Genomic DNA, 13,117 nt, shown 5'->3' with positions numbered 1-13,117 from the left:
TTAATGAAATGAAGCTTAGCCAGTTAGCTCAAGTCAACCGGTATAAATTAACCACGGCCTTTGCTAGCCTCGCTAGCTACTGTGAGCTAACAGCAGTGTTACCAAAGACAGGACAGTAAACGTTGTGTGATATTATTACCATGCTTTTAGTTCAGGCGGACACCGTCATTTTACAAAGCAAAGCCGCTAGGAAAACAACTGTAAAAGGCGTCAACATTGTAAAGCAGCTAAAGACAGCAGGAGAGTTGACACTAGCGACAGTGGAACTTACCCAAAACGGGTCGGAACCGTCCGCACTGCAGAACTTGTCCAAACCCATTCGCGGTTGATCAAGTTCTCCTCTGATAATTCGGGTTAACGGCGCTACCGCTTTGCTTTGGTTTCATAAGCGCAATTCTGTTGGCGCTCCTGTAAACAAGATAGAAGGTTACCGCTAGGGGCGCTGTAACTACATCGCTGGTTTAGCTGGTGTGTGTGTGTGTGTGTCACATGTTATTTTACTCTGTGGAGGGCCACCGCTGGTGTGCATGAATAACACAACCTCTAGGAATGACAAATAGCACACTTTTCCCTATGGGTCCTGGTCAAAAGTAGTGCACTATATAGGGAATGAGGTGTGTGTGTGACAACAGTGTAACAACAGGGGCCTCAGAAAGTAGTCACACCCCTTGACTTTATCCATATTATGTTGTGTTACAGCCTGAATTCAAAATGGATTGTGTCACTGATCTACACAGTATCCCATAATGGAATTATGAATGAAGACATTTTTACAAAAATCATTTTAAAAATGAAAAAGCTGAAATGTCTTGAATCAATAAGTATTCAACTCCTTTGTTATGGAAATGCCAAAATAAGTTCAGGAGTAACAATGTGCTTAACAAGTCACATAATAAGTGTGCATGGACTCACTCTGACTGCAATAATAGTGTTTAATTAAGATATTTTGAAATGACTACCCCACCTCTTTACTCTACACATATAAATTATCTGTAAGGTCCCTCAGTCGAGCAGTGAATTTCAAGCACAGATTCAACCACAAATAAGAGGGAGGTTTCCAATGCCCAGCAAAGAACGGCAACTATTGGTCGATGGGAATGAAAAATATATATTCCTTTTCAGCCTGGTGCAGTTATTACTTCCACTTTGGATGATGTATCAATACACCCAGTCACTACAAAGATACAGGCGCACTTCCTAACTCAGTTGCCAGAGAGGAAGGAAACCGCTCAGGAGGAAACCGCTCAGGGAGGAAACCGCTCAGGGAGGAAACCGCTCAGGAAGGAAACCGCTCAGGAAGGAAACGCTCATGAAGGAAACCACTCAGGAAGGAAACCGCTCAGGGGAGGAAACCGCTCAGGGGAGGAAACCGCTCAGGGAGGAAACCGCTCAGGAAGGAAACCGCTCAGGGAGGAAACCGCTCAGGAAGGAAACCGCTCAGGAAGGAAACCGCCGCTCAGGAAGGAAACCGCTCAGGGAGGAAACCGCTCAGGAGGAAACCGCTCATGAAGCTAATGGTGACTGAAAACAGTTGCAGAGTTTAATGGCTGTGACAGGAGAAAACTGAGGATGGACAAAAACGATATTGTAGTTACTCCACAATACTAACATAAATGAGTGAAAATAAGGAAGGAATACAAATATTCCAAAACATACATCCTGTTTGCAATAAAAGGCACTAAAGTAATTCTGCAAAAGATGTGGCAAAGAAAGGAAATGTTGATCCTGAATACAAAGCGTTATGTTTAGGGGCAAAACCAACACACATCACTGAGTACCACGCTTCATATTTTCAAGCATGGTGGTGGCTGCATCATGTTATGGGTATGCTTGTCATCGGCAATGACTCGTTTTTTAGGATAAAAAGTAACAAAATAGAGCTAAACACAGGCAAAATCCTAGAGGAAAACATGGTTCAATCTGCTTTCCACCAGACAGTCAGAGACAAATTCACCTTTCAGCAGGACAAATACGTTAAACACAAGGCCAAATATACAAGTCAATATTGAATGTTCCTTAGTGGCCTAGTTATAATTGTGACTTAAATCTTCTTGAAAATCTATGACAAGACTAGAAAATGGCTGTCTAGCAATGATCAACAACCAACTTGACAGAACTTGAAGAATTTTAGAAAGAATAATGTGCAAATATTGTACAATCCAGGTGTGGAAAGCTCTGAGAGACTCACCCAGAAATACTCCCAGCTCTGAGAGACTCAACCAGAAAGACTCCCAGCTCTTAGAGACTCACCCAGAAGGACTCACAGCTCTTAGAGACTCACCCAGAAAGACTCAAAGCTCTTAGAGACTCACCCAGAAGGACTCACAGCTCTTAGAGACTCACCCAGAAGGACTCACAGCTCTTAGATACTCACCCAGAAAGACTCACAGCTCTTAGACTCACCCAGAAGGACTCACAGCTCTTAGAGACTCACCCAGAAAGACTCACAGCTCTTAGAGACTCAACCAGAAGGACTCACAACTCTTAGAGACTCACCCAGAAGGACTCACAGCTCTTAGAGATCACCCAGAAGGACTCACAGCTCTTAGAGACTCACCCAGGAAAGACTCACAGCTCTTAGAGACTCACCCAGAAAGACTCCCAGCTCTTAGAGACTCACCCAGAAATACTCACAGCTGTAATCGCTACCAAAGGTGATTCTAACATTTATTCACTCAGGAGGTTGAATATTTATCTAATTAGGATATATTACCGTTTTATTTTACATGAATAAAATACAAAAATATTTAAAATGTTTGAAATTACCGATTATTTTGTGTAAATCGTTGACAAACAAAATTACAATTTAACCCATTTTAATATGACTTTATAACACAACAAAATGTGAAAAACATCAAGGTGAGGGAATACTTTCTGAAGGCACTGTAGTTCACCCCCACATCCTGGCTGCTGTCTCATCCATACAAGGCATTGGATGTGTCCCTAATGGCACTCAAGTATTCCTTACACTGTGCACTACTCTGGTCAAAAGTAGTGCACTGTGTAGGGAAAATGGTGCCATTTGGGATGCAAAACATACCCACTGCTGTCTCATCCTTATATGGTCCTTTTTCCCTTGGGTCAGTTTGATCATTTGAATAACCATACAGAGAGATACCGTGTGGCACTAGGCCTGGAGAGCTACAGAGATACCATGTTGATATAGCTTTATTCCTAGGCCTGGAGAGCTGAAGATACCATGTTGATATAGCTTAGTCCTAGGCCTGGAGAGCTACAGAGAGATACCATGTTGATATAGCTTAGTCCTAGGCCTGGAGAGCTACAGAGAGATACCATGTTGATATAGCTTAGTTAGGCCTGGAGTCCCTAGGCCTGGAGAGCTACTAGGCCTGGAGAGCTACAGAGAGATACCATGTTGATATAGCTTATTCCTAGGCCTGGAGAGCTACAGAGAGATACCATGTTGATATAGCTTAGTCCTAGGCCTGGAGAGCTACCGTGTGGCACTAGGCCTGGAGAGCTACAGAGATACCGTGTCACTAGGCCTGGAGAGCTACAGAGAGATACCATGTTGAGGTATCATTTGTTGACTTCTGTGATCGGCCTGGTTTTATGAGCTACAGAGAGATACCATGTTGATATAGCTTAGTCCTTGCCGGCCTGGAGAGCTACAAAAATTCAGAGATTTCCACCATGTCAAGATAGACTAAAGGGGGCGAGCTTAGTCATACTAGGCCTGGAGAGCTAGAGAATACCATGTTGATATAGCTTAGTCCTAGGCCTGGAGAGCTACAGAGTGATACCATGTTGATATAGCTTAGTCCTAGGCCTGGAGAGCTACAGAGAGATACCATGTTGATCATAGCCCAGGTACACCTAGGCACCCTGGAGAGCCTGACAGGCCCTCCAGATACCATGTTGATATAGCTTAGTCCTAGGCCTGGAGAGCTACAGAAAGATACCATGTTGATATAGCTTAGTCCTAGGCCTGGAGAGCTATCCTGGAAGAGAGATACCATGTTGATATAGCTTAGTCCTAGGCCTGGAGAGCTACAGAGAGATACCATGTTGATATAGCCCTTGGTCCTCCAGACCCTGACCCCCTCGACCAGCACCTTAGTCCTAGGCCTGGAGAGCTACAGAGAGATACCATGTTGATATTTGCTTGTAGTCCTAGGCCTGGAGAGCTACAGAGATACCATGTTGACTGCACTGAGCTTAGTCCTAGGCCTGGAGAGCTACAGAAGCAGATACCATGTTGATATAGCTTAGTCCTAGGCCTGGAGGCTACAGAGAGATACCATGTTGATATAGCTTAGTCCTAGGCCTGGAGAGCTACAGAAACTAGATACCATTGTCGATATAGCTTAGTCCTAGGCCTGGAGAGCTGCCGCAGTCATCCCCCTCTTCAAAGGAGGAGACACCTGGACCCAAACTGCTATAGATATATGCTCCCCCTGGCTATCTAGGTGAGCAACAAACAGGTATGACCATCTCGAATCCCATACCTGTCTCCGCTGTGCATGTACCTCAGCCACACTCAAGGTACTAAATGATAGTCTCCTAGTACTGTGCAGGGTAGGCCTGAATCACATGTCTCTAGTGGGATAGGATAATGATGTTGATATAGCAGACGACACCATAGTGGGCCATACAGGTATAGGGTAATGAGAGGATGCTGTCTCTAGTCTCTATGGGGTATGGGTAATGAGTCTACAGATCACCTCTAGATACCTGTCTGGGGCATATAGTAATGATACCTGTCTCTAGTGGGGGGGTGGTAATGAGCCTATCTTTTCAACCGAGTGGCACCCGCATGCCCGAGATCATGATACCTGTCATCTATGGTGTCTGGCTAGACTGTAAACTCTCCTTCCAGACTATCAAACATCTCTCAAAAATCAGCTTAGTCGATAAGGTCTCTAGTTCGACTTGGGTCATCTACAAAATGGTAACACTCTATACCTGGATGCTCCGAGTGCCATCCGGTCACTAAAGCACCTTATACCACCCACCACTGCGACTTGTATGATACCTGTCTCTAGTGGGGCTCCAGTCATTTACAAGTAATGCTATAGCCTTATCTCAGTTCAGTGGGGTATCCAGCAGGTGTATCTCTGATGCCTATCTTTCGCTCCAGTAGTGGTGACTGTAGAGCTCCCTCACCAACTCAAACATCAGCTAGAGAAATAGCTCATACCTGTCTTCCCATACTGTTTTTATTTATTTATTTTTCTGCTAATATACCTGTCTGCCCATAGTGGGGTTTATTCCTAGTGTTAATTAATGATACCTGTCTCCTAGTAGATTGACTTGTAATGATACCTGTCTCTGTGTTCTTGGCCAGGTGGTAAATGAGAACTGTTCTCTAGCCTGCCTGGTTAAATAAAGGTAAAAAAAAAAAAAAAAAATGATAGCTGTCCTAGTGGGGGTACAGAGGTAATGATACCTTAGTCCTAGGCCTGGGGGGTATAGAGGTAATGATACCTGTCTCCTAGTGGGAGCTACAGAGAGATAATGATACCTGTCTCCTAGGCCTGGAATTAGTAATGATACCTTAGTCCTAGGCCTGGAGAGCTACAGATAATGATGTTGATATAGCTTAGTCCTAGTGGGGGTATATGGTAATGATACCTGTCTAGGCCTGGAATGATACCTGTCTTCTAGTGGGGGCTATGCAGAGGTAATGATATAGCTGTCCTAGGCCTGGTAAATGATACCTGTCTCCTAGTGGGGGTATAGGGTAATGATACCTGTCTCCTAGTGGGGGATATAGGGTAATGATACCTGTCTCCTAGTGGGGGTATAGGGTAAATAATACCTCCCACTCTCCTAGTGGGGGTATAGGTAATGATACCTGTCTCCTAGTGGGGGTATAGGGTAATGATACCTGTCTCCTAGTGGGGGTATATGGTAATGATACCTGTCTCCTAGTGGGGGTATAGGGTAATGATACCTGTCTCCTAGTGGGGGTATAGGGTAATGATACCTGTCTCCTAGTGGGGGTATAGGGTAATGATACCTGTCTCCTAGTGGGGGGTATAGGGTAATGATACCTGTCTCCTAGTGTGGGGTATAGGGTAATGATACCTGTCTCCTAGTGGGGGTATAGGGTAATGATACCTATCTCCGAGTGGGGGTATAGAGGTAATGATACCTGTCTCTAGTGGGGGTATAGGGTAATGATACCTGTCTCTAGTGGGGGGTATACAGTAATGATACCTGTCTCCTAGTGGGGGTATATGGTAATGATACCTGTCTCCTAGTGGGGGTATAGGGTAATGATACCTGTCTCCTAGTGGGGTATAGGGTAATGATGCCTGTCTCCTAGTGGGGGTATATGGTAATGATACCTATCTCCTAGTGGGGGTATAGGGTAATGATACCTGTCTCCTAGTGGGGGTATAGGGTAATGATACCTATCTCCTAGTGGGGGTATAGGGTAATGATACCTGTCTCCTAGTGGGGTATAGGGTAATGATACCTATCTCCTAGTGGGGGTATAGGGTAATGATACCTGTCTCCTAGTGGGGGTATATGGTAATGATACCTGTCTCTAGTGGGGGTATAGGGTAATGATACCTGTCTCCTAGTGGGGGTATAGGGTAATGATACCTGTCTCCTAGTGGGGGGTATAGGTAATGATACCTGTCTCCTAGTGGGGGTATAGGATACCTGTCTCCTAGTGGGGGTATGAATGATACCTGTCTCCTAGTGGGGGTATAGGGTAATGATGCCTGTCTCTAGTGGGGGGTATAGGGTAATGATACCTGGCTCCTAGTGGGGGTATAGGGTAATGATACCTGTCTCCTAGTGGGGGTATAGGGTAATGATACCTGTCTCCTAGTGGGGGTATAGGGTAATGATACCTGTCTCCTAGTGGGGGTATAGGGTAATGATACCTATCTCCTAGTGGGGGTATATGGTAATGATACCTGTCTCCTATAGGGTAATGATACCTGTCTCCTAGTGGGGGTATAGGGTAATGATACCTGTCTCCTAGTGGGGGTATAGGGTAATGATACCTGTCTCCTAGTGGGGGGCTATAGGGTAATGATACCTGTCTCCTAGTGGGGGTATAGGTAATGATACCTGTCTCCTAGTGGGGGTATAGGGTAATGATACCTGTCTCTAGTGGGGGTATAGGGTAATGATACCTGTCTCCTAGTGGGGGTATAGGGTAATGATACCTGTCTCCTAGTGGGGGTATAGGGTAATGATACCTGTCTCCTAGTGTGGGGTATAGGGTAATGATACCTGTCTCCTAGTTGGGTGTATACGGTAATGAGTCATGTTTGTAGGCCTTCTTGCTCACAAAAACTTTTTCAGTTCTGCCCACAGATTTTCTATAGGCTTGAGGTCAGGGCTTTGTGATGGCCACTCCAATACCTTGACTTTGTTGTCCTTAAGCCATTTTGCCACAACTTTGCAAGCATGCTTGGGGTCATTGTCCATTTGGAAGACCCATTTGCGACCAAGCTTCAACTTCCTGACTGATGTCTTGAGATGTTGCTTTAATATATCCACATAATTTCCCTTCCTCATGATGCCATCTATTTTGTGAAGTGCACCAGTACTTCCTGCAGCAAAGCACCCCCACAACATGATGCTGCCACCCCCGTGCTTCACGGTTGGGATGAGGTTCTTCGGCTTGCAAGCCTCCCCCTTTTTCCTCCAAACATAACGATGGTCATGATGGCCAAACAGTTCTATTTTTGTTTCATCAGACCAGAGGACATTTCTCCAAAAAGTACAATCTTTGCAAACCATAGTCTGTCTTTTTTTATGGCGGTTTTGGAGCAGTGGCTTCTTCATTGCTGAGCGGCCTTTCAGGTTATATCGATATTGGACTAATTTTACTGTGGATATAGATACTTTTGTACCTGTTTCCTCCAACATCTTCACAAGGTTCTTTGCTGTTGTTCTGGGATTGATTTGCACTTTTCTCACCAAAGTATGTTCATCTCTAGGAGACAGAACGCGTCTCCTTCCTGAGCAGTATGACGGCAGCGTGGTCCCATGGTGTTTATACTTACATACTATTGTTTGTACAGATGAGTGTGGTACCTTCAGGTGTTTGGAAATGGCTTCCAAGGATGAATCAGACTTGTGAAGGTCTACAAAAAATGTTTTTATTTATTTATTTTGATTTTCCCATGTCAAGCAAAGAGGTACTGAGTTTGAAGGTAGGCCTTGAAATACATCCACAGGTACACCTCAATTGACTCAAATGATGTCAATTAGCCTATCAGAAGCTTCTAAAGCCATGACATCATTTTCTGGAATTTTCCAAGCTGTTGAAAGGCACAGTCAACTTAGTGGATGTAAACTTCTGACCCACTGGAATTGTGATACAGTGAAGTATAAGTGAAATAATCTGTCTGTAAACAATTGTTGGAAAAAGGACTTGTGTCATGCACAAAGTAGATGTCCTAACCGACTTGCCAAAACTATAGTTTGTGGTTGAAAAACGAGTTTTAATGACTCCAACCTAAATGTATGTAAACTTCCGACTTCAACTGTACCCTAACGACACATACATCAGTATCTCTCTCTTTATCACTCTCTCTCACGGTCTCTCTCTCCATGTGTAACAGTTTAACTTTCATCCGTCCCCTTGCCCCAACCCGGGCTCGAACCAGGGACCCTGTGCGCATATAGACAACTGACACCCTCGAAGCATCATTACCCATCACTCCACAAAAGCTGCATGACGTCACCCGATTTAAACGCTATTAGAGCGCACCACTGCTAACTAGCTAGCCATTTCACATCGGTTACACATGCCTCTCCCCTCTTTCTCTCTACCTTCTCTCTCTTTATCTCTCTCTTTATCTCTCTCTTTATCTCTCTCTTTATCTCTCTCTTTATCTCTCTCTTTATCTCTCTCTCCCTCTCTCTGCCCCCCTCTTTCTCTCTCTCCCTCTTTCTCTCTACCTTCTCTCTCTTTATCTCGCTCTTTATCTCTCTCTCCCCTCTCTCTGCCCCCTCTTTCTCTCTCTCCCTCTTTCTCTCTACCTTCTCTCTCTTTATCTCTCTCTTTATCTCTCTCTCCCCTCTCTCTGCCCCCCCTTTCTCTCTCTCCCTCTTTCTCTCTACCTTCTCTCTCTTTATATCTCTCTATCTCTCTCTCCCCTCTCTCTGCCTCCCCTCTTTCTCTCTCTCCCTCTTTCTCTCTACCTTCTCTCTCTTTATCTCTCTCTTTATCTCTCTCTCCCCTCTCTCTGCCCCCCCTCTTTCTCTCTACCTTCTCTCTCTTTATCTCTCTCTGTATCTCTCTCTCCCCTCTCTCTGCCCCCTCTTTCTCTCTACCTTCTCTCTCTTTATCTCTCTCTTTATCTCTCTCTCCCCTCTCTCTGCCCCCCTCTTTCTCTCTCTCCCTCTTTCTCTCTACCTTCTCTCTCTTTATCTCTCTCTTTATCTCTCTCTCCCCTCTCTCTGCCCCCCTCTTTCTCTCTCTCCCTCTTTCTCTCTACCTTATCTCTCTCTCCCCTCTCTATCCCCCTCTAACTCTCTCCCCCCTCATTCTCTCTACATCTCTCTCTGCCTCTCTATCCCCCTCTAACTCTCTCCTCTCTTTCTCTCTACCTGTCTCTCTCTTTCTCTCTCTCCCCCTCTCTACCCCCCCCTCTAACTCTCTCTCCTCTCTTTCTCTCTACCTGTCTCTCTCTTTCTCTCTCTCTCCCCTCTCTATCCCCCTCTAACTCTCTCCCCCTCCTCCTCTCTATACATGTGATTATATGGTAACACACAGCGGAGTTCCAGATCATAAGGCATTATGACACAGACAAGGTTCAGTCCACAGTTAGTTTCCACAATGTCCTTACATGCACTTGAGCCAAGTAGGCCATTGACTCTGAGTAAATAGAATGCAAAATATCTTCAAGATAGCATTGAAAGCATTAAACACATAATATGTGTCCCAAATGACACCCTTATGGGCCCTGACCACCCTGGTCAAAAGCAGTGCACTATATAGGGAATAGGGTGCCATTTGGGACTCAAAGGCTGGTTCATTTCCATGCATTTCCATGGGCTGTAATTTCTAATTATGCCACATATCTTGATCCTTTCTCATTGAGCACACAAACTCTGTCCAGAGAGACGAAGAGGGAGAAAGACAGAGAGAGAGAGGAGAGAGAGACAGAGGGGAGAGAGACAGAGAGAGAGAGAGACAGAGAGAGAAGGAGGAAGGAAGGAAGGAAGGAAGGAAGAAGGAAGGAAGGAAGGAAGGAAGGAAGGGAAGGAAGGAAGGAAGGAAGGAAGGAAGGAAGAAAGGGAAGGAAGGAAGGGAAGGAAGGAAGGAAGGAAGGAAGGAAGGAAGGAAGGAAGGAAGGAAGGAAGGAAGGAAGGAAAAAGAGTAAGAGAAAGAGAGAGCACGATATTTAGGCTACAGATAAACACAAAAATTAGGTGAACAAATAAAATAAATAAAAATAATATCCTTAGGCTCTGTTGTAAACATTCTCCTTTCAAATGGTGTCATTTAGATAAAAGGTGAATGGGCCTGTACATGTTTCATTTGTTGTAACCATGGTTTGCTATTCCATAGAATACATCCACGTTTTATTTCATTCATTCCAAAGAAGTGCTCTGGCAGTAGGATTGAATCGGTCTAAGTCACCATCTGTGGAAGGCCAGCGTCCTAGCTAACCTTGTCATGCCAAGGAGTGGAATGATATCACAAACAAACTGATACCAGGGTAATGACAGCACAAACAAACTGATACCAGGGTAATGATATCACAAACAAACTGGTACCAGGGTAATGACATCACAAACAAACTGGTACCAGGGTAATGATATCACAAACAAACTGGTACCAGGGTAATGATATCACAAACAAACTGGTACCAGGGTAATGACAGCACAAACAAACTGGTACCAGGGTAATGACAGCACAAACAAACTGGTACCAGGGTAATGATAGCACAAACAAACTGGTACCAGGGTAATGACAGCACAAACAAACTGGTACCAGGGTAATGACAGCACAAACAAACTGGTACCAGGGTAATGACATCACAAACAAACTGGTACCAGGGTAATGATATCACAAACAAACTGGTACCAGGGTAATGATATCACAAACAAACTGGTACCAGGGTAATGACAGCACAAACAAACTGGTACCAGGGTAATGATATCACAAACAAACTGGTACCAGGGTAATGATATCACAAACAAACTGGTACCAGGGTAATGACAGCACAAACAAACTGGTACCAGGGTAATGACAGCACAAACAAACTGGTACCAGGGTAATGACAGCACAAACAAACTGGTACCAGGGTAATGACAGCACAAACAAACTGTTACCAGGGTAATGACAGCACAAACAAACTGGTACCAGGGTCATGATATCACAAACAAACTGGTACCAGGGTAATGACAGCACAAACAAACTGGTACCAGGGTAATGACAGCACAAACAAACTGGTACCAGGGTAATGACAGCACAAACAAACTGGTACCAGGCTAATGACATCACAAACAAACTGGTACCGGGTAATGATATCACAAACAAACTGGTACTGGGTAATGACCACAGACAAACTGGTACCAGGGTAATGATATCACAAACAAACTGGTACCAGGGTAATGACAGCACAAACAAACTGGTACCAGGGTAATGATATCACAAACAAACTGGTACCAGGGTAATGATATCACAAACAAACTGGTACCAGGGTAATGACAGCACAAACAAACTGGTACCAGGGTAATGACAGCACAAACAAACTGGTACCAGGGTAATGACAGCACAAACAAACTGGTACCAGGGTAATGACAGCACAAACAAACTGGTACCAGGGTAATGACAGCACAAACAAAGTTCTGGTACCAGGGTAATGATAGCACAAACAAACTGGTACCAGGGTAATGACAGCACAAACAAACTGGTACCAGGGTAATGACAGCACAAACAAACTGGTACCTCAAATGTTCACTGCTGTCAAATTTTGGTCACCATAGAGGGAGGAGGAACCGCGCTGCTCTCCTCCACGGGCGGAGCGGGCCGGTTTAAATACAAACTGGTTGGATGCTTCATCCGTGGAAGAATAGTTCAACCCTCATCAGTTTATCTGTCCCCAAACCGCTATCTCAGGGTAACGTTTACCCAGACAACTTTGTAGGATAGACTACATCCCGAGTCCATCATCTACCGGAGAAAGACTAAAGTGAGTATTGAGTCTGCTTCCTTTTAAATAAATGTGGTAGGACCGTATGCGAATAGTCTACCGGTAACAGCCTGCCGTTCTTTACAGACAGGTGCATATAGAGAGGTCTGTTACTGATGCAGGAACAGCGTTGTTTGAACACGGAAATATATATCTATTGTCAGTTCTGTTAGAAGAAAGACCGTTGGAAAATGAAATATGCTACAAGGTTTTAGGCGGGCTGCACCTGTTCAGGTGCTACGTGTTGCTTTGCAATGTTTCAATCAACAATGTGCACTTTATTGGACTTTCAGATACCAGGGTTGTCAGCACAAATTTAGATGACAGTTTCAAACTTTTCCATGGTAATGACAGCCCGATCCCCTGGTCTCAGCTTGGTTTTAGTGTTGTGGTGAACAAACTGTTTACCAGGGTAATGGGTTTGACAGAACGCAATAAGCACGGTACTACCTACCTACTGTGCCATAAAGGTTTAGACCTCTTGACAGAGGCTGTGTTTACATACAGGCTAGGATAATAGAGTGATGTTTATGTCAGGTGATAGACTTTCCAAAACTGCCATTTCATTTATTAGCATGGTCACCTTGTGCAATCAATTCAAACTAGACCTAAAAAATACTAACATCATCACCAGAAGTTGGTTTGACTCCTGAGTTGGGATCAATCCCATTTCAACTCCATCTATTCCAAATACAACCATCATCACCAGAAGTTGGTTTGACTCCTGAGTTGGGATCAATCCCATTTCAACTCCATCTATTCCAAATACAACCATCATCACCAGAAGTTGGTTTGACACCTGAGTTGGGATCAATCCCATTTCAACTCCCATCTATTCCAAATACAACATCATCAGAGAGTCTGTTTTGACACCTGTTGTTTGAACACGGAAATCATATCCCATTTCAACTCCCATCTACCGTTGAAAATGAAATACAATTTTAGGCGGGCATTCAGGTGTAAATGTGAATTTC

Source organism: Oncorhynchus keta, unplaced genomic scaffold (genome assembly GCF_023373465.1).
Source record: "Oncorhynchus keta strain PuntledgeMale-10-30-2019 unplaced genomic scaffold, Oket_V2 Un_contig_2950_pilon_pilon, whole genome shotgun sequence".
NCBI classification, from domain to species: Eukaryota; Metazoa; Chordata; class Actinopteri; order Salmoniformes; family Salmonidae; genus Oncorhynchus; species Oncorhynchus keta.
Note: the sequence above shows the minus strand (reverse complement) of the source record.